The sequence below is a fragment of the Chrysemys picta genome, chromosome 5 (genome assembly GCF_011386835.1).
Source record: "Chrysemys picta bellii isolate R12L10 chromosome 5, ASM1138683v2, whole genome shotgun sequence".
Classification (NCBI taxonomy): domain Eukaryota; kingdom Metazoa; phylum Chordata; order Testudines; family Emydidae; genus Chrysemys; species Chrysemys picta.
The window spans coordinates 72,636,202-72,655,427 of NC_088795.1; the positions used below are offsets into that span (position 1 = coordinate 72,636,202).

General features: G+C 36.9%; 1 long non-coding RNA gene across 1 annotated transcript; it reads right to left on the reverse strand.

Moving 5' to 3' along the window:
* Positions 1-7,617: 7,617 nt before the first annotated feature.
* Positions 7,618-18,696, reverse strand: LOC135984124 (uncharacterized). Its single transcript, XR_010602033.1, has 3 exons — positions 18,482-18,696; positions 14,290-14,421; positions 7,618-8,275 (listed from the first exon to the last, which is right to left on the reverse strand). It is a non-coding gene; the product is annotated as an uncharacterized LOC135984124 (long non-coding RNA).
* Positions 18,697-19,226: the final 530 nt, after the last annotated feature.

Below are 19,226 nucleotides of genomic sequence, written 5' to 3' on the forward strand. Positions count from 1 at the left end.
CGTAGGATGAAATGGTGGGGAGGGAAATTACAATCAGAATGAAATGGCTGGTAGAAGTCTTTAGTTTTAATAATGGAGATTTTAGCTTGGATAGGGAATAGTACTAGAAAAGCATTTGAACAGTGTAGAGTGCATTTTTGAGTTGATGGAAAGGAAATTATTTGAATAATTCCCATGAAGTGTAGGATGTGGAAACGTGTTTCTTTAGAGTTCCTTAAATATCAGAATTTTCCTCCCTAAGGAAATCCCAATATTTAAACTTATTTTTTGTCCTGAAAAAAGTCAAAATATCTAAATTATTTGAGAGACAGTATGGGTGAGTGTTACTTCAATCTCCCTGGACATTCTATAACAGATTTAAATAACTATTCTTGAACAAAAAAAACTTCAAAAACAGATTTCAAAGAGAAACAGCAGAACTAAAATTCATTTGCAAATTTAACACTATTAATTTGGATTTGAATAGGGACTGGGAGTGGCTGGCTCATTACAAAAGCAGCTTTGCCTCTCCTGGAATTGACACCTCCTCATCTATTGGGAGTGGACTACATCCACTCTGATCGAATTGGCTCTGTCAACACTGGTTCTCCACTTGAGGTACTCCCTTCTCTTCATGTGTCATTATATAATGCCTGCATCTGTAATTTTCACTCCATGCAGCTGAAGAAGTGAGGTTTTTTTACCCACGTAAGATTATACCCAAATCTGTTAGTCTTTAAGGTGCCACCGGACTCCTTATTGTTTTTATGGGTGAGTGTGACAGTGACAGACTTGGTCAACTTGTGTGTGACCCATAACAACTTAACAGGCGGTATTGAAATGATAAACAGGGCCATTCCTTGTAGATAATTATCAAAGTGATGTTAAGTTGACTAGAAACTGTAGGCCTTTATTGTTAGAAAATCAAAAGTATTTGTATTTGGCCGTGTTTACCAATATCTTTTTAGAAGTTTAGCAACGTGATCTAGTTAGTTTTCAGATGCCAAAATTCTGTCCCTATCTTTAATGATTCATTACTGTATTCTATTGATTCAGAAATCAAAACAGGATATTATCATTTAGATTGAACTTGTGGTGTAATAATATTATTGGCCTCATTTCTCTTTGAAATTTGTAACTCAACATGGTAAACTACCCGTGAACAATTTGAATGGTTAATTGCCTTATGCTAATGAATACAACTATTTACTGGTATATATGTAGGAAACAGACTAGCTGCAGAGCAACAATATGCATTACCTATTCTTAATCCAAGAAAGGCCTTGCTGGGACAGGCTAGCTTAATTATAAGAGGAGCTTCAGGGCTGATCCTTTTTATCTTAGATCCGCTTAAACTTTGACGCGGAAAAGTCTAAACCCACAAAACTGAGGTCTCCAGGTCTACTCTGGATTAACCCTGGAATTCTCATGGACGAATTTGAACAAACTCTGCACATGGACTGCCTATTGGACTATGGCCTATTGGACTATGACCTACTGAACAGATTCTCGAAAGACATTTACAAATCCGCAACCTCACATCTCTGCTATGAAACTGACCTAAGAAACTTTACTCGTATCTGTTTGTATATTGATCTTTTAACCATTACAACACTTTCTTTTTAATTTTTATTAATTTTAAATTTAGTTAATAAGGATTGGTTGTACGTGTGTATTTTGGTGAGATCTGAAATATTCATTGACCTGGTGGGCAATGAGTCCAGTCTCTTGGGATTGGTAAAGCTTTATATATGGTGAACAAGGTTTTTAGTAACCTCTTGCTATATTAGATATGGCTGTCTTGGTGGGAGCCAAAGGCTGGATTATTTAAAGGGAACGGTAATATGGCTTCTTAGTAACCAGTGTGGTAACACAGAAGCTGTTTTGTTACTGGCTCGGTGAATCTAATGAAAAATAAACCACAAGTTTTGGGGAATCATCTGCCCTATTCTTTGCAGATTGCTCTGAATAAGCATTCTCAGTTTAGCCCCTCCTGGCACCACAGTCACAGTGAGGCAATATCTTTTATTGGATCAACTTCTGTTGGCGAAAAAGACAACTTTCAAGCTTACACAGAGCTCTTTTTAGGTCTGGGAAAGGTACTTGGTATCACACCTAAATACAAGCTGGAACAGATTGTTTAGCATTAATAATTAAAACACATTGTAAGAGACCATTCAAGGTGAAGTGGCCAGTTAACATCTCTGCAGTCATAGGACAAAACCACCCCAAACTGGAATGCACATGGGCTATCATTAAACAATTACAACCCACACTTAATGGGGACCACATCCTGAAATAAATCTTTCCCAGATGCCCTCTTCTGACCTTCAAACAATCCCCACAAGTTCACAATCAGAAGTAAGCTCCCCACAGACCAGGACACATCAACGCAAAGCTGCATCAGACCATTCTGGAACAACAGATGCCAAACCTGAAGACACATCTCCGCTGCTATGATGAGCAGTGACCCACCCCACAACACATCTTTCAAAATCCATGGGACTTACGCATGCCTATTACAATATGTGGTGTACCTCATCCAGTGCACTATATACCCCTATAACTACTATGTGGGTGAAAACAGACAATCACTGCTCTCTAGAATGGGCTTTTTAATTATTCTTTACTTCAAAATTTGTCCTAAAGTCTTACATACTACTAAAGTCAGACAAACAGGTCTGTAATTGCCTGGCTCGTTCTCCCCCCTCCCCACGCTTTCTATAAATATAGGTACAGTGTTAGGTTTCAGAGTGGTTAATCTGTATCAGCATAAACAATGAGGAGTCCTTGTGGTACCTTAGAGACTAACAAATGTATTTGGGCATAAGCTTTTGTGGCCTAGAACCCATTTCATCAGATGCATGGAGTGGAAAATACAGGAGCAGTATAAATACATGGTTGCCTTACCAAGTGTGAGGTCAGTCTAACGAGATAAATCAATTAACAACAGGCTACTAAGGGAGGAAAAATAACTTTTGAAGAGGTAATGAGTGGTCCATTACAGACAGTTGACAAGAAGGAGTGAGTAACAGTAAGGAGAAATTAGATGGTGTGGCTCGTTCACCTGCACATCTACCAATGTGATATGTGCTAGCAATGCCCCTCTGCCATGTACATTGGCCAAACCGGATAGTCTCTATGAAAAAGAGTAAACAGACACAAATCTGACATCAGGAATCATAACAATCAAAAACTGGTAGGAGAACACTTCAATCTCTCTGGTCACTCAGTAACAGACCTCAAAGTGGCAATTCGTCAACAACAAAAAAAACCTTCAAAAATGGACTCCAGTGTGAAGCTGCAAACTAGAAACCATCAGATTAGGCCTGAATAAACACTAGGAGTGGGGTCATTATAAAACCTAAACCAATTTCCCCAATACTAATTACTCCCTACTGCTACTAACACCTTCTTGTCAACTGTCTGTAATGGGACACTCTCTTGATTAAACTCTTTAAATTCAGATGTGGTAATAGCTAATTCTATATTATTTTTCATCAGCTGTATTGCCTTCATCAGCCTTATTGAAAACAGAAGCAAAGTAGCCAATTAGTTTTGGGCCATACCTAGATTATTTTTAATCTCCTCCCCATCCATATTGCAGAGCAGCCCAACTTTATTCTTTTATATATTTATAAAAAAGTTTATTTATATAATTTACAAAAATCCACCTATTTATTTTATTTTCCTTGACAAGGGATAATTCAGTTTGACTTTTAGCAATTCTCACTTTTTTCCTACAAGTTCTGACCTCCAAGATATAGCTTTCTTTGCTGATCAGTCCCTTTCCCCATTCCATGTAAGCTTTTTTGCTTACTAATAATTACCTTTTTGAAGTGGCTGTCACAGGGTAGCTGGTCTCTGTGGCTAGACTGAGCCCAGCTCCCTTGGACTAGAGAAGGTGATCCTAATCCAATTAATTAAAGAAGGCTGGGCTACACCTGGGCCTATAAAGGGCTGCTAGTAAGCAGCTGGGGACAAGAAGGACTAAGACAGGCTGAATCCTGAGTCCACACTGGGGGTGGGGTGGTCCTAGAAGTAAGGGGCCAGTGACTCCAAGAAGCAGCCTACAGCTGTGGCTCCACAATGGGAATAGAGCTGGTGAAGGTGAGAAAGCTGCCAGAAGAATGACCTGAATGGCTATAGTGGGTCAGACCAAAGGTCCATCTAGCCCAGCTTCCAACAGTGGTCAATCCCAGGTGGCCCAGAGGGAATGAAAAGAACAGGTAATCATCAAGTGATCCATCCCCTGTTGCCCATTCCCAGCTTCTGGCAAACAGAGGCTAGGGTTACCATCCCTGCTCATCCTGGCTAATAGCCATTGATGGACCTATTCTCCATGAATGTATCTAGTTCTTTTTATGTTGTTATATGTTCACAGACAGTCCACGTAGACACTCCAATCTATCTTCCCATCTAGGCAAACTGGAATAATGGTCACTTACACAAAAAAATCAAATATTGCCAGTTACTCCCAACCCCAAGAGACCAATCACTTACCTAGGTCAAGTTTCATCCTAGTTCTCATACCAAAGACAATGCTGGTAGCCAATTCCATGGGTAACTAAAGAGTTATTAACTAAGAAAAGGGGAATGATAGTTATTGAAAGATTAAAGCAGGTAAAATACACACACACACACACGTGTGAGACACTGTCTATATTTCCAAATTGTAGCAGAGATGTAGTAATCTGCCAGTTTGGCAAAAAACTCTCTGGGCTACCAAGAATAACTTAGGGGATCTCTATGTTCTCATTCAGTTATTTTCATCTGTTAGAATTCAAACAGTCCAGAAGTACAGGATCTCTCCCTGAATCCATATTTATAGCTTTTTCTCACAGAAAACAAGCTAACAAGGTCACCATCCATGTGGGCTCTTTCTTTGATTGATGGACAGAAAGAGGAGCGCATTTGTAGACACCTAGAAGATAAGGTGATAAGAAACCGTTCACATGGATTTGTCAAAAACAAACTCTGTCAAACCAACCTGATAGCTTTCTTTGACAGGGTAGCAAGCTGTGTGGATGGGGGGAAATCAATAGATGTGGTATATCTTAACTTTAGTGAGGCTTTTGGTACTCTTGCATGACCTTCTGATAAACAAACTAGGGAAATAAAACCTAGATGGAGCTACTATATGATGGATGCATAACTGGTTGGACAACCATTCCCAGAGAGTAGTTATCAGTGGTTCACAGTCAAGATGGAAATGCATATCGAGTGGGACCCCACAGGGATCAGTTCTAGGTCCGGTTCTGTTCAGTATCTTCATCAATGATTTTGATAATGGCATAGAGAGTACACTTATAAAGTTTGTGGACGCTACCAAGCTGGCAGGAGTTGCTTTGGAGGCTAGGAGTAAAATTCAAACTGATCTGGACAAACGAGAGAAATTGTCTGAAGTAAATAGGATGAAATTCAATAAGGATAAATGCTAAGTACTCCACTTAGGAAGGAACAATCACTTGTACATATACAAAATGGGAAATGACTGCCTAGGAAGGAATACTGTAGAAAGGGATCTGGAGGTCATAGAGGGGACATGATAGGTACATAAAAGATAAATGTTTGCTATTACTTTATAACTGGATATAGATAACTGAAAATAATGCATTGGTAACATCCCATTAGTTTAACCACCAAATATATTCTTATACATATAGCAATCACTTTTATCTATACTAATACTGAAGTGAATTACCACTCAAGAAAGAGATCTTGGAGTCATTGTGAATAGGTCTCTGAAAACATCCACTGCAGCAGCAGTCAAAAAAGCAAACAGAATGTTGGGAATCATTAAGAAAGGGATAGATAATAAGAGAGAAAATATACTATTGCCTCTATATAAATCCATGGTATACCCACATCTTGAATACTAGCCTCTGTTTGCCAGATGCTGGGAATGGGCAACAGGGGAGGAGATCACTTGACAATTATCTGTTCTATTCATTCCCTCTGGGCCACCTGGCATTGGCCACTGTCGGAAGATAGGATACTGGGCTAGATGGACCTTTGATCTGACCCAGTATGTCCATTCTTATGAATTGCCCTTGGCATGAGCTTGCATATGGTCTGCCAGCATTACACATATTTACTGTCCACCTAAATTAATATTGTGTGCAATGAAACCAACTTCTAGCATCTAGAATATTGGCAAGAGTGATTAAAAAAAAAAGTCATACCTAAAGTATTATAGGTGCCGAAATTGTGCTTTCAATCCCTAATAACTTCTCAGAAACAAAACCAGAACCCTTACAGATGTTTTTACATAGTGATGAGGGCTATTTCATTGCCAAATCTCAACTTTCTAACCCCAGTCACTTCTCTGTTAATGCTGCTATAAAAATAAGTGTAGGTCCCCAAACTGTTCCAATATTTTGGCTCAGACCAAAAAAAAAAAAAAAAAAATCCATGAGCAGGCACTGTGCCTGGAAATTTTCAGCCCAGTAGATGAAAGTTTTAAAGAGTTATTAGTGACTTAAAGGGTTAAAATGGAAATGGTCATGTCACCTCTATTAGAGCTGTTGCTGTCTCCCCAGGTATAGTCATAACTGTTTGGAAGGCTTTTCTATCATTACTTCTTGGCTTTGTAAATGGTAAACTGTCTTTGCGTGTCTGAATATTTGATTTATATGGAATTACAACATTGTATTAAATGCTAACTAGGACACTGGGGCTTATTCATTTGTCACTTAGTCAATTTAAGGTACACATTTTAATGTATTCTCTATTTAAATACTGTATACACTGTAGAATGACCATAGAAAAATCTTTCTTATTAAAAATGCTGTTCAGCATCTTTGTGATAAATGATTGCATTATGTATATGCCTATCTTTATTGGAAAATTGGAGTGACTCTAGCCTCAGCCAAGAATTTAACATGCCACCCTTAATGTATAATCAATGATGCTATGACATTCAATACTCCTTGTATGAATGGTTCAGCCTAATTTTTATTAAACTTCCTCAAAATGCAAAACAGGGTAATCTCCTGGAGAAAAATATATTCTCATATGACTAAAGCTAACCAGTCATATGAATATAGTACTCCATGGGTAGGATATAAATAATCTAAAATTAACAACCAACCTCATTTCAGTGGGCACAAACTTCCACAGTAAAAGTTTTGAATTGGAATAGAACTCAGAGGGCTGCTGTATAAAATTAATGATCATGAAGAAAGGTTTACTGAGCATTAATAGTCAGTTTCTGCCTCTGGTGAAGCCAGAGGTAGATGCTGTTCAGTCACCTGAAAAGAATTTCTGTGATCAAATCTGTCCCTTAAAAAAAGCGCACACATACACAAAATAAGAACCTAAGAGGACTTTTCGAAATCTTCTTCATCAGTTTGATTCTCTTTTTAGCCATGCAAAACAGAGTCCTATTCAGATAAGGCCCAATGAAGCCAACTAAAAACAATGGCTAATATTCAGTTGCTGCTGATGCATTAAATTTAATGGGTTACACAATTCAGTGGAATAAGACAATGAGCCCAGTCCTGCAAAAATCCTATGTCCAGTCCCATTGTTGTCAAAGAGATTAGCTACATGAATACAGATTGAGAAGTGAGTGAAACTTTTTGCAAGATCAGAACCAGTATTTGCACAACTGCTTCTTTACTCGTCCTCTTGTCATTTTCAATGTTTCTAATGACAAACGTATCCAAAAATTCAGTTTTGAAGTACAGTACACTTCAGTCTATATTGCTACCTCATTTACTCAACATTCTGAAAAATAACTGCTCCTCAGCCATAAAACCATGTTTCTCACACCTAGGAATGTTGATACCAATTCAGAAACACTGCATTTTAAATGCTATCTTGCTTTAACTTTCTGTGTCAATTTCTTTTATAGTAGGTTTTCAAAAATGGATGTAAGCTGTGGTTGTTGTGATAGGAATTTTAATTGAAAAACTGCAACTGGTAAATACAATTTGGTCAAGAGGACTTCAAAGAGAAGTAACACTGAAGATCCTTATCAAAACAGGGGGAAAGTGGACCTCCAGCCCCTACAAGGATGATAGTTTGTACCTATTAAACCATCTTGTTTAGATTAAACTCTATGATCTCTTCAGTCAGGCTTAAGTGACAGACTTTAGAGAAGATCCTGGGATGCATAAGAGCCCTGAAGACACCAGTACACACAGCACCTCCTTTGAAGTACATCTTGTATTTGTGAAGTTAATTCTGGGGTATACCTTTCTCTTGATCCCAGAAGCAGCAGTGGATGCCATGTCTGGCTTGAAGTATTGCAGCACGTATCCTGGGGCACATTGTTGCTCCAAAGAGAATTCTGAAAAACATATGCCACTGCCAATAAACATATGAAATATTTTAAATACAATGCACAAGTAGGGTTGGGAGCAATTTTACATACTCCAATTAGCAAGGAATCCTTACAAATAATTAAATGTTATAATTCAGGATAATTTTTTAATTAAAGAACTCCAACACCTTGCAATCCAGCAGTGGGCAGAATACTTCCAGAGCATAATATTATAAATTTTGTCACAACTCATCTTTAATTTCTTTTTAATCTCCTTTCCTCTTGATTGTTTCCTCCTAGCTCTTTATAAATTGGATCCAGCTGTTAACAATATTCACTAACTTTCCCTGAAGAACCTCTAAGCTTGACAGGTTGAAATAAACATTGGGCTTTGAACAGCTTTTAGCTTTGATTTTAAATAAAAATAGGAGTATCAAACATCTCACTTTTAAATCTCTTTTGAAAGACTTTGAGTTAAGTGGGTTTTTTTTAAGTTAGTTGCTCATTTTTGTACACTATGTAGAACTTCAATAACTTGTATGATTATAAATGCAATACACAATAGGGTGAGTTTTGTTGCTTTTGTGTGAGAGTTCAGGTTGGCAAAATAAACAAACAAACCAAGAAGACCTAGCTCCTTAAAGGTATTTAGGCGCCTAACACCCAGTGATCATACTTGTAGGGGAGACACCTCAGTATTAATACAAAAGTAATATTAACAATATTATAACTTTTTAAATGTTATTAAACTGGCCTGTGCCTTTATTGAAGCTTAGGATATATTCATCATCACTTTCATACTTATGGTAGTTATGGTTCTTACATGCATATATGTGTTTGTTTAATTATATGTAAGGCTATGATTTAGTCATGGAATCCATGACTTCAGCTTGCAGCAGTCGAGAGCTGCAGGTTCCCGCACTGCAGGGAGCTGTTCGGTACCCTAGCAGCCTTTGGCTCCCAGCCAATGCAGGGGGGATTTGACATGGTACCACATGGGAAATTCAGTTAAATTAGGGAAGATGGGGAATCAGTGTAAGAATTGTAAGATTGATAAGAAACTAGCTAAAGGGGAGAAGGCAACAGGTTGTGTTGAAAGGTAAATTATTGACTGGAGGGAGGTTACTAGTGGATTCCACAAATATCAGTCTTGGGACCGATCTTAGTCAATATTTTTATTAATGACCTTGGCACAGAATGTAGGAATGTGCTAATGAAACAACTGATGATAAAAAGTTGAGAGGCATCATCAATACAGAGGCGGATTGTAATATTATATAGGAAAATCTGGATGACTTTGAAGACGGGATGGACAGAAATGGGATGAAATTCAATAGTATAAAGAGCAAGGTATGCAAATGGGGTCTAATAATAATTTCTTCTATAAGCTGGGGGCTCATCAGTTGGAAGTGACAGGAGGAAACAGAACATGGGGGGCATGTGGCTAAATCCCAGGATGACTGACCCACTTTGGTCTAATTTGAGTTGTTGAGTATTGTGTGCAGGTGCTGTTAAAAAACAAATGATTAGGGTTGTCAAGCGATTTGAAAAATTAATTGTGATTGTGTGATTAAAAAAATTCTCATGATTAATCACGCGATTAATAGTGCTGTTAACAGAATACCATTTATTTAAATATTTTGGATGTTTTCTAAATTTTCAAATATATTGATTTCAATTACAACACAGAATACAAAGTGTACAGAGCTCACTTTATATTTTGATTGCTAATATTTACACTGTAAAAAAACAAAAGAAATAGTATTTTTCAATTCACCTAATGCAAGTACTGTAGTGCAATCTTTTTCATGAAATGTAGAATTATGTACAAAAAATAAGTGCATTCAAAAACAAAACAATGTAAAACTTTAGAGCCTACAAGTCCACTCAGTCCTACTTCTTGTTCAGCGAATTGCTAAGACAAACAAGTTTGTTTACATATGCAGGATACAATGCCACCTTCTTCTTGTTTACAATGTCACCTGAAAGTGAGAACAATAGTTCTCATGGCACTGTTATAGCCGGCACTGCAAGATATTTATGTGCCAGATGCTCTAAAGATTCATGTGTCCCTTCATGCTTCAACCACCATTCCAGAAGACATGCATCCATTCTGATGATGAGTTCCACTCATAAATGATTCAAAGCAGTGTGGCCCGATGCATGTTCATTTTCATCATCTGAGTCAGATGCCACCAGCAGACGGGCGATTTTCTTTTTTGGTAGTTCGGGTTCTATAGTTTCTGCATCAGAATGTTGCTTTTTTTAAAAGAATTCTGAAACCATGTTCCACACCTCATCCCTCTCAAATTTTGGAAGGCACTTCAGATTCTTAAACATTGTGTCGAGGACTGTAGCTATCTTTAGAAATCTCACATTGGTACCTTCCTTGCATTTTGTCAAATCTGTAATGAAAATGTTTTTAAAATGAACAATGTGTGCGGCATCATCATCTGAGACTGCTATAACATGAAATATATGGCAGAATGCGGGTAAAACAGAGTCGGAGACATACAATTCTTGTCCAAGGAGTTCAGTCACAAATTATTTAATGTATTATTTTTTTAATGTGTCATCAGCATGGAAGCATGACCTCAGGAATGGTGCCTGAAGCATGAAGGGGCATATGAATGTTTAGAATATTTGGCATGTAAATATCTTGCAATGCTGGCTATAAAAGTGTCATGCGAACACCTGTTCTCACTTTCTGGTGACATTGTAAATAAAGCAGGCAGCATATCTACTGTAAATGTAAACAAACTTGTTTCTCTTAGCAATTGGCTGAACAAGAAGTAGGACTGAGTGCACTTGTCGGCTTTAAAGTTTTACATTGTTACATAACTGCACTCAAAAACAAAACAAATCTACATTTGTAATTTGCACTACCGTACTTGTATGAAGTAAATTGAAAAATACTATTTCTTTATCATTTTACAGTACAAATATTTGTAATAAGAATATAAAGTGAGCACTGTACACTTTGCATTCTGTGTTGTAATTGAAATCAATATATTTGAAAATTTAGAAAACCAAAATATTTAATAAATTTCAATTGGTATTCTATTATTTGACAGTGTGATTAAAACTGTAATTAATCATGATTATTTTTTAATTGTGATTAATTTTTTTAAGTTAATCGTGTGAGTTAACTGCGATTAATCGACAGCCCTACAAATTTTCAATATGACTTGCCAAAATATACAAAGTTGTTATCCTTAAATCAAATTGTAAGAAGTTCTCAAGTAGCATTTTTTCTTACTTTGTCTATCTGTACATTTCTATTTTTATCAATGGAAATATTTTTTCTGTCTGTTTGTGCATAGTGAAATCAACATTTGCCAATAGAAATTTAGTTCTCCCAAGCCTCTTGGCAAATGGCTGGCATACCCTGGAGACAACTGTAATGTGAAATTAACCTAGACAGGCAGCAATAAAACGTATTGACCGTTGCAAATTTATTGAACTCAGCTTTCTTTCAAATGGTCTTAGCCTCATCTGTTCTCTAGTCATGTGACTATAGGTCTAACTTCATCCAAAAGGGGATTCGGTTTCTTCTCTTTGGAGGAGGTTTCAGGAAGTTATGTTCTGTCAACTCCAGATAGTGGCTCACCCATGCGTTCTGATTTTTTCCAGCGAGAGTCCTGATGGCACAGTCTGGCCCATAGAGTTAGCAAGTTGGTATTTTAAATGGCAGGCATGATGTTTTATAATAAGAGCTTTGCTGTTCACCCGAAATCTCTCAGAGGACAAGCTGCAGATTCAGTCAATGAGATATTATAGTCTGGTGGTGCTGCCTTGCACCTCTTCTCCAAAGAGAAGCAGAATCTGGCTGTAGAACCAGCATATCTGATCAGGAGAATCAGTTCAGTGGGAAAAGAATCCTCCAATGATGTAGAGTCTCTGTGTTCGCCACTGGAGTTGGTGAATGACTGGAGAAAAGGCATATAACAAGGGTATCCCTTTATGATGTTGATCCCTGCCTTGCTATGGTTTTAGCCCCTTGCTCTCAGGCTGATGTCATGTATGTTTGGGGATCAGACTGGACCATAGCAGCTCCAGAATTTGAGAGATTGTGAGAAGCTGCCCTTTAAAATCTTCATGCACCCTCTTTGGCCTAGACCCTTATTGCTCGTAGCAAAAGATCTGGCTCAGTGACTTTAGCAGCAATTTTATAACCTTGACTCCAACTACCTAAGGCTAACTTGTTTGCTATTTTTGAAATAATTAGGTTGTATTACCTATAAGGGTCATTTGAGTCAATTTTGGTATTTCTTAGGTTTTGGTTACTAGACAGGAACAAGAAGAAAGTCCTTTTCTCATATCAGCAGTTCTGTCAGTCAAGGTTTAAAAAAAAAAAAAAAGTTTTCATTCAGTTGACACAAACTCCTATGCTTTCAGAAAAAGAAAAAAAACCCTCTAAATGGGAAAACCTTCCTACTGAGAATCCAATGATGAACAGCAGACCTCTGAAAGGGTTTATGAAAAAGCCTGATGGGAGAACAGATAGAAATTTATAGAGTAATAGTCCTGATATGAAATTTCCAGATGGGAAGGATTCTTATTGATTAGTAGCTCAGAAAAAATAGCATTTATATTTTATAGTTTAAACAGGAGAAACAAGAAGAACATAAAAATCATCTCCTGCAGCCTCTCCACCCCCAGATGTAGGCAGGAACAATTTTCCTTTTTCCTTTAGAATCATTGGGGTGAAATAGTCCATGGGAGAAGAAACTTGCTAATCATACTAATAACTGTAGAAACCTATGGTGGCATCTCAGGGGCCAAATTGTTGCCCAGCTTGCAGTCATGCAGGGGTGAAAAAGGGACATTGGCTACCTGTGTAACCCACATCACAACTAGCAGTAAGGCAGTGGAAGCAAGCTCTGCAGAGCTCCTTCTTATCCCTCTTGGTGGGCAGAAGGAGTGGAAGGGAAATGGGTGGAGCCTTCTTAGCTACTCCAGGAGCAATGCAGCAGTTTTCTGCTCCTTACTCAGGGCAGATTGTTATCTCCAATCTAGCATCAAATTTGCAGAATTAGTAGTGAACAAAGTAAAATTATCTGCTGTTTGACCCCATACATCATAAACGGCCCTGTGTTTGTGATTTTGTGGGGTATAGTTATTTATGAAATATTTTATATTGCAGTATAAGCACAATCATACATTTTGTAAACATACTAGTGTTTTAATATCACCAGACCTCAGTACATCACTCTACCATTAATATTTTGCTCAGAAGTGAGGTAAAACACTAGCTATTTTGTTGAGAATTAATGTGTTCATGGATTAGTAAAGTGAAAATGAATGTGATTATTAGTATTAATTATAGTTGAATGGCACTTGAAAGCCCCAATCAAAATTGGACTTCCCCATTGTGATAAGTGATGTACAAACAGAATAAAAGACTCCCGGGTTAACTGTAAATATTATGAGCTGTTATTTTATGAGAATATTGAAAAAGTCTGAGGTTTGCTTCAAATCTTCTGTTTCCAGCTGAAAGGTGTAGTTTCAATTATATTTCTTGAATTTGTTTATATTTAGCTAATCTAACAAATAATTACACCACATATAGGAACAATTATATCTGCAACTCCAACACTGAACTGAAAGCAAACATAGCTAGAATATACACTGTGGTGTTATTTACCTGAATTTTGATTGCCAACATGAATATTGTATTGCATACTGATTTTTTTTTTTAGTGAAAGATAGCACAAACCGGAACTGTTTCCCTACACAACATAACTGGGAATATACTTTGCTGCATTACTTTATTTACAGCATAGATGTAAATTTCAACATTTTATCTGGAGCAGGCTGGAGAAAATTGCACTACCCTGAAATAATACAGCATTTCACACATGCTGGAAAAAAAGAGTGGATATTGACATGTTTCAATTTATTGCACTGTGAAATGTATTGCACACTATAGGAAAGAATTTTTCTTTAGATCTTATATTATCATTTGTGTCATATTAGCTTATGCCACATATCTTTAAAAAATATTGGTTCGTGTCACTAGGATATTGTACATCACTTACTTTATTTGGATTTGTCATCAATGTTTACTTTAAAAAGTCTTAAACACATCTGTGGGCTTCATATTCCCTATAGTCTTTTTCCCAACTGCACGGTTGTCATATATTTGCTTCAATTCTCGTGGTGGGGGCAATCTAAAAAGCAAACAAACAAACCAAAAACCACTTTTTCGTGCTTTAGGAAAGCAAACTCACTATGAGACAGAAAACAAAACAACTCAATGGCAAGCCTGATCATCACCTTAATTGAAATAGGCATGAGATAAAGGGGGACATTCTGCAGTGTATTGTGCAGCTGTCCTTACTCAAACTAAGCTGGTTTGGGGTGAATCAGTATTTAGCACTGGAGTGCTCAGAAAGACACATGCTGCAAGATGTGGTATTGGTGATTCAAGAGATGGCATACTTGTTACTGAGCTACTGTAACAGTGGTTTGAGGTTTTTTGAATGGGCATCAAGCACACAGTTTATCTATACTCTTGGCCTGATCTTGCTGTCAAGAGGTTTTTTTTTTGTTTGTTTTTTTTAAAGTGTGCAAGCAAAAAATTGCTCTAAATATCAGAGACAGGGAAGTATTATTCATACCCCATTCTCTCACCAAATCCATGTAAATTTGTAATGTGAGCAGCACCTAGTAGGTACAATCTGGGTGAGGATGTATATTCCATAGAGGATAATGTTTTCCTATATGCTGCAATAGCCCCTTATTTACACTTCCTGCAGGCCCAACAGGCATCAGATTATCTATTACTGTGGCAATTAGTTCAGGTGTGTAAAATGTTCCTATAGCAGTTGATGGTATCAACAGAATTGAGTAGATGACATTAGCAGTATGGAAAGTGAGTGGATATTGGAGATGCAGTCCCATTGACTTCAGTGATAGTAGAGTTAGGTCAGTGTTCAAAGCTTTTGAAAATGCTACTGTGAATTCACACCTGCAAATACCCATGTCTCCCTCTGTCTCCCCCAGCTTCAGGCAGAAAAACAGCCATTATAAATGTCTGCATTGTGCACACTGTGTTGTATGCAGTATGTACCATAGTGGACTCATCACATAAGTTCTTACTGCTGGATCATAAACATGATTTTTTGTTTTGTTTTCCTTTTTCCAGTAGGTAAATAAGTGAATTTACCTTGCTAATACTAAAGCTATCAGCTTTGTGACGTCCTTGAATAACCTCAGGATGTCACATAGGGTCCTTACGAATCATTAATATTTGGGGTGGGGAGGGAAGCATTAAGGTTTGATATTATCTTTTAAATTCCTTACTTACAGCTACACATGTTATTCCTTTGCAAACTAGTGACAAAATTCATTATTTTTGTCATTTTCCCCATTTTTAAAAAAAGATATTGCATATCAATACAGGAGATCAGATTACATTGTCACAATGGTCCCTTCTGGCCTCATAACGTGTGACTATCACTGTTAGGATATAGATATTCAGGCCTGTCTGTAAAGGCCTATACTTTAAGAATTTAGGTGTATTCTTATCACTTAGCTAGTTATAGAGGTATAAAAGAAAGCATCAAAATCACTGTCTGTCTGTGAAAGGGCCTTCTCATACTGTGACAGTCTGAGGCTCTGTTCTTAGGCTAAGTAAGGCCTTTGGCTAAGCAGCAGAGACAGTCATAAGCTGAGAAGTGAACGGTCACATCCTCACATTCTAAACTAGTCACATTAAAATAAGGCAATCTGGACTGTTAGGGAGGTGATCCGATCTATCACCTCCAGATAAAGGGAAAGCCTAGAACATGTAAAAGGATATTTAGTTTGATAAGTGAGTTCTTACCAGAGAGAAAACTATCAATAGACACAGCTGGAAAACCCTTATGTCTGTATAGATGTAGTTGTGAAATCCTCACTTCTGTATTGTTTTGGTATGTGTATTTGCATGGTCTGTGTCTGGTTCTGTAATTGTTTCTGTCTGCTGTATAATTAATTTTGCTGGGTGTAAACTAATTAAGGTGGTGGAATATAATTGGTTAAATAACCATGTTACAGTATGTTAGGATTGGTTAGTTACATTTCAGTAAAATGATTGGTTACGGTATAGCTAAGCAGAACTCAAGTTTTACTACATAGTCTGCAGTCAATCAGGAAGTTGCGGGGGGAAGGGGAAAATGGGAACAGGGAATGGGGGTGGGGAAATTGGAATCATGTTTTGCTAAGGGGGGGAATGGGAACAGGGATGGCTCTGTGGTGTCAGGAAGTTCACCCCAATAAACATCGAATTGTTTGCGCCTTTGGACTTCGGGTATTGTTGCGCTCTGTTCATGCGAGAAGGACCAGGGAAGTGAGAGGGTGAAGGAATAAGCCCCCTAACAATCACAATGATAAAAATATAATTACTAGAACTGGTCAAAAATGTTGCAGTGTGGTGTTTTGTGAAAAAAATCCATATTTGAAAAAAGAATATTTTTTTATTGGAAAAAGTTTTCCATTTTCATTTCTGGAAAAAAATAATTGTCACAATAATTTAGATTTTTATTGAATTATTTTTATCCATATTGTGTCCAAAATGATTACAAGTTTGACCAGGATTCTTGGTAAATGCAACTGTTCTTATAGCTATTTCAAACACAATCTCAAAAAGAAAGTATATTAATAAAAACATTTAAAATGTCAGCAGTATTTGCAAAAATGTGTCCATTTAGAATCCCGTTGAATAGATAACTTTGCATTTGCCTCTGAAACTGTTTTTCCAACTGTAGTAAACACAGTCAATGCCAGATCATAATAGCATTCAGCTGCAATAGCAACCCTAAAAATACAGCAGATGGATTATATTGTGATAATAAATATAAAAAAGTAATCAACCCAGGACAGGTAAACAAATCTTTTCATTAATGGCTAGCAATGAAAGAGGTTTCAAGTATTGCAGGGTCATAGGATATAATGAATCTCTTAGTATGTATTGTTAGTTTTTCTAAAGAAAAAAAATATTGTTCAAGAGCACTTTGTATCAGGTAACTAATTCCTTAATGAACAGAAGTGTTAAATAGAGAGAAAAAGCTGAAAATGAGAATGTTTTAGCTGTGTTTTGCATTAAATTGCACAGTTTCTAATGGTCATATTTATATTTTGCAGAGTATAACCTTTGAAATTATACCATTACAAGCATACATCATTATGGCATGTAGGAACAGCAGTTAGCAATGATCACTTGGAAAAGAAATGCAATGCATTTATAAAAAGCCATAGCCCAGAGGAACCAAGAACCATGTAAAATATCCATAACACTCCACCAGCTAAACTCAATTTCTTCCAGAGCTTAATTAGAAATGGTTATTTTTTGATAGAAGTCTTGTAGTAGAAATTAAGAAATGTTATAAAATTCAGACTTGAATTTCAGACTGGAAAATAATGTGTTTTTTTTTCATCCTTAGGGATTGAATTCAAGTGGCTTCAAGCATATATAATATTACAGTCAGATTTGTCAGTGTAAATATCAACCTGTTTCATGAATGTGCGTATTCAACATTATATATAGTATGCAGAGTAGATCACAACAAAGCATTGCTTTTTGTGTTATAAGCTTGAGATAGAAATGTCACCATGATTTTTTTCTTTATTTATTTTCCACTGGCAATATTTGTTGTTAGCAAATAATTTCCTTGCAGTGTTTGCAACCCAAATCACTGTACCATTGAGAATCTCGTAGTGCAAATGATTGAAAAAGAGAGAAAATTGTCTCATTGTCACTATGCAAGCTGAGTGAAATGAAAATAACATAGTTTAAATAGTCAAATGTATATTGAATTTTTTATTCATTTCTGAAGATTGGAGATGTTTTTAATAATGTAGGAAATTTTATTATTGTTTTTCATTAATTTTATTTTAATAGAGCAAGGCCCAATGTATTTCAAAATATTCTTGAATTTAATATACATCAATTAATTTCACTGATGCTTGGAAATAAAATGGGTTGCAAACATTTGAGTGCAAATATGCTTGGAGACATACCTCTCAACCTTCAGCCTTCCCAAGGTATAATTAAAGCAGCCAAAACTGTAACCAATGGTTGAACTAGGAAAATCTGTCTCTTGTTGGGTGCTGCACCATAATCCTAATGGGTGCTAGAGGATGTGTCGGATCCAACAGGTTTATAGCATCAAACTCCCTGCTATCATCTCTGTCATCATCACTACCTTCTCTCTTAACCACTTGAATTTCAGGCCAGTTATGCCTTACCTCTGCTGTGACTCCCCAGTCAGTGTGACTTGCCTTCTTCCTCCTGGCTCCTAACTCAAGGAATTGTGTGGTAGCCAGCACTATTTGAGTTTTTTCAGAAGCACATGCTGAGTGGTGAAAGGTGTTTTGATAGATGGGAAGCAGGATATGGCAGGATTCATTCCTTTCAGCAGTTCCAAATACATCTCACATGCCAGCAACCAACACCTTTTACTTCCTCCCTAGCAAAACAACCCACAGAGGCCCCAATTAAGCATGTGTTTAAGACCCACTGACTTCAGTAATAACTAATTATCTGAAGTCAATGGGACTTAAGTATGTGATTACAAATTATAAATTTAATTTATTTATTTATTATTAAGTATGGGCTTAAGAGCTTTGCTCAATCAGAACCATAAACCTCTCTCTTTTCCTGCTCATTCTAGCTTTAAAATCTCCACAGATTATATAATACTAGAAAGTAGAGAGAAAAGAGATCAATTTGGTCATATAGTTCATCCGTTCGCTAGTTTCCCCCATAAGTATATGTGTCAGTGTTGTTATCCACTCCAGTTATGAATAACTCAATCAACTGTGCTACTACTTCCTACAGGAGACCATTTCACAATCTGAAAGTTTTCACCATAAGGAATTTTTTCCTTGTAGTCAGCCAAAAGTGTCTTCATAAATTCATCACATTATTCCTTTAGAAATCCCCTTGACCATTTCTCTCCTTTCTGGTGTTCACCCTTTCTAGATGTTTCTG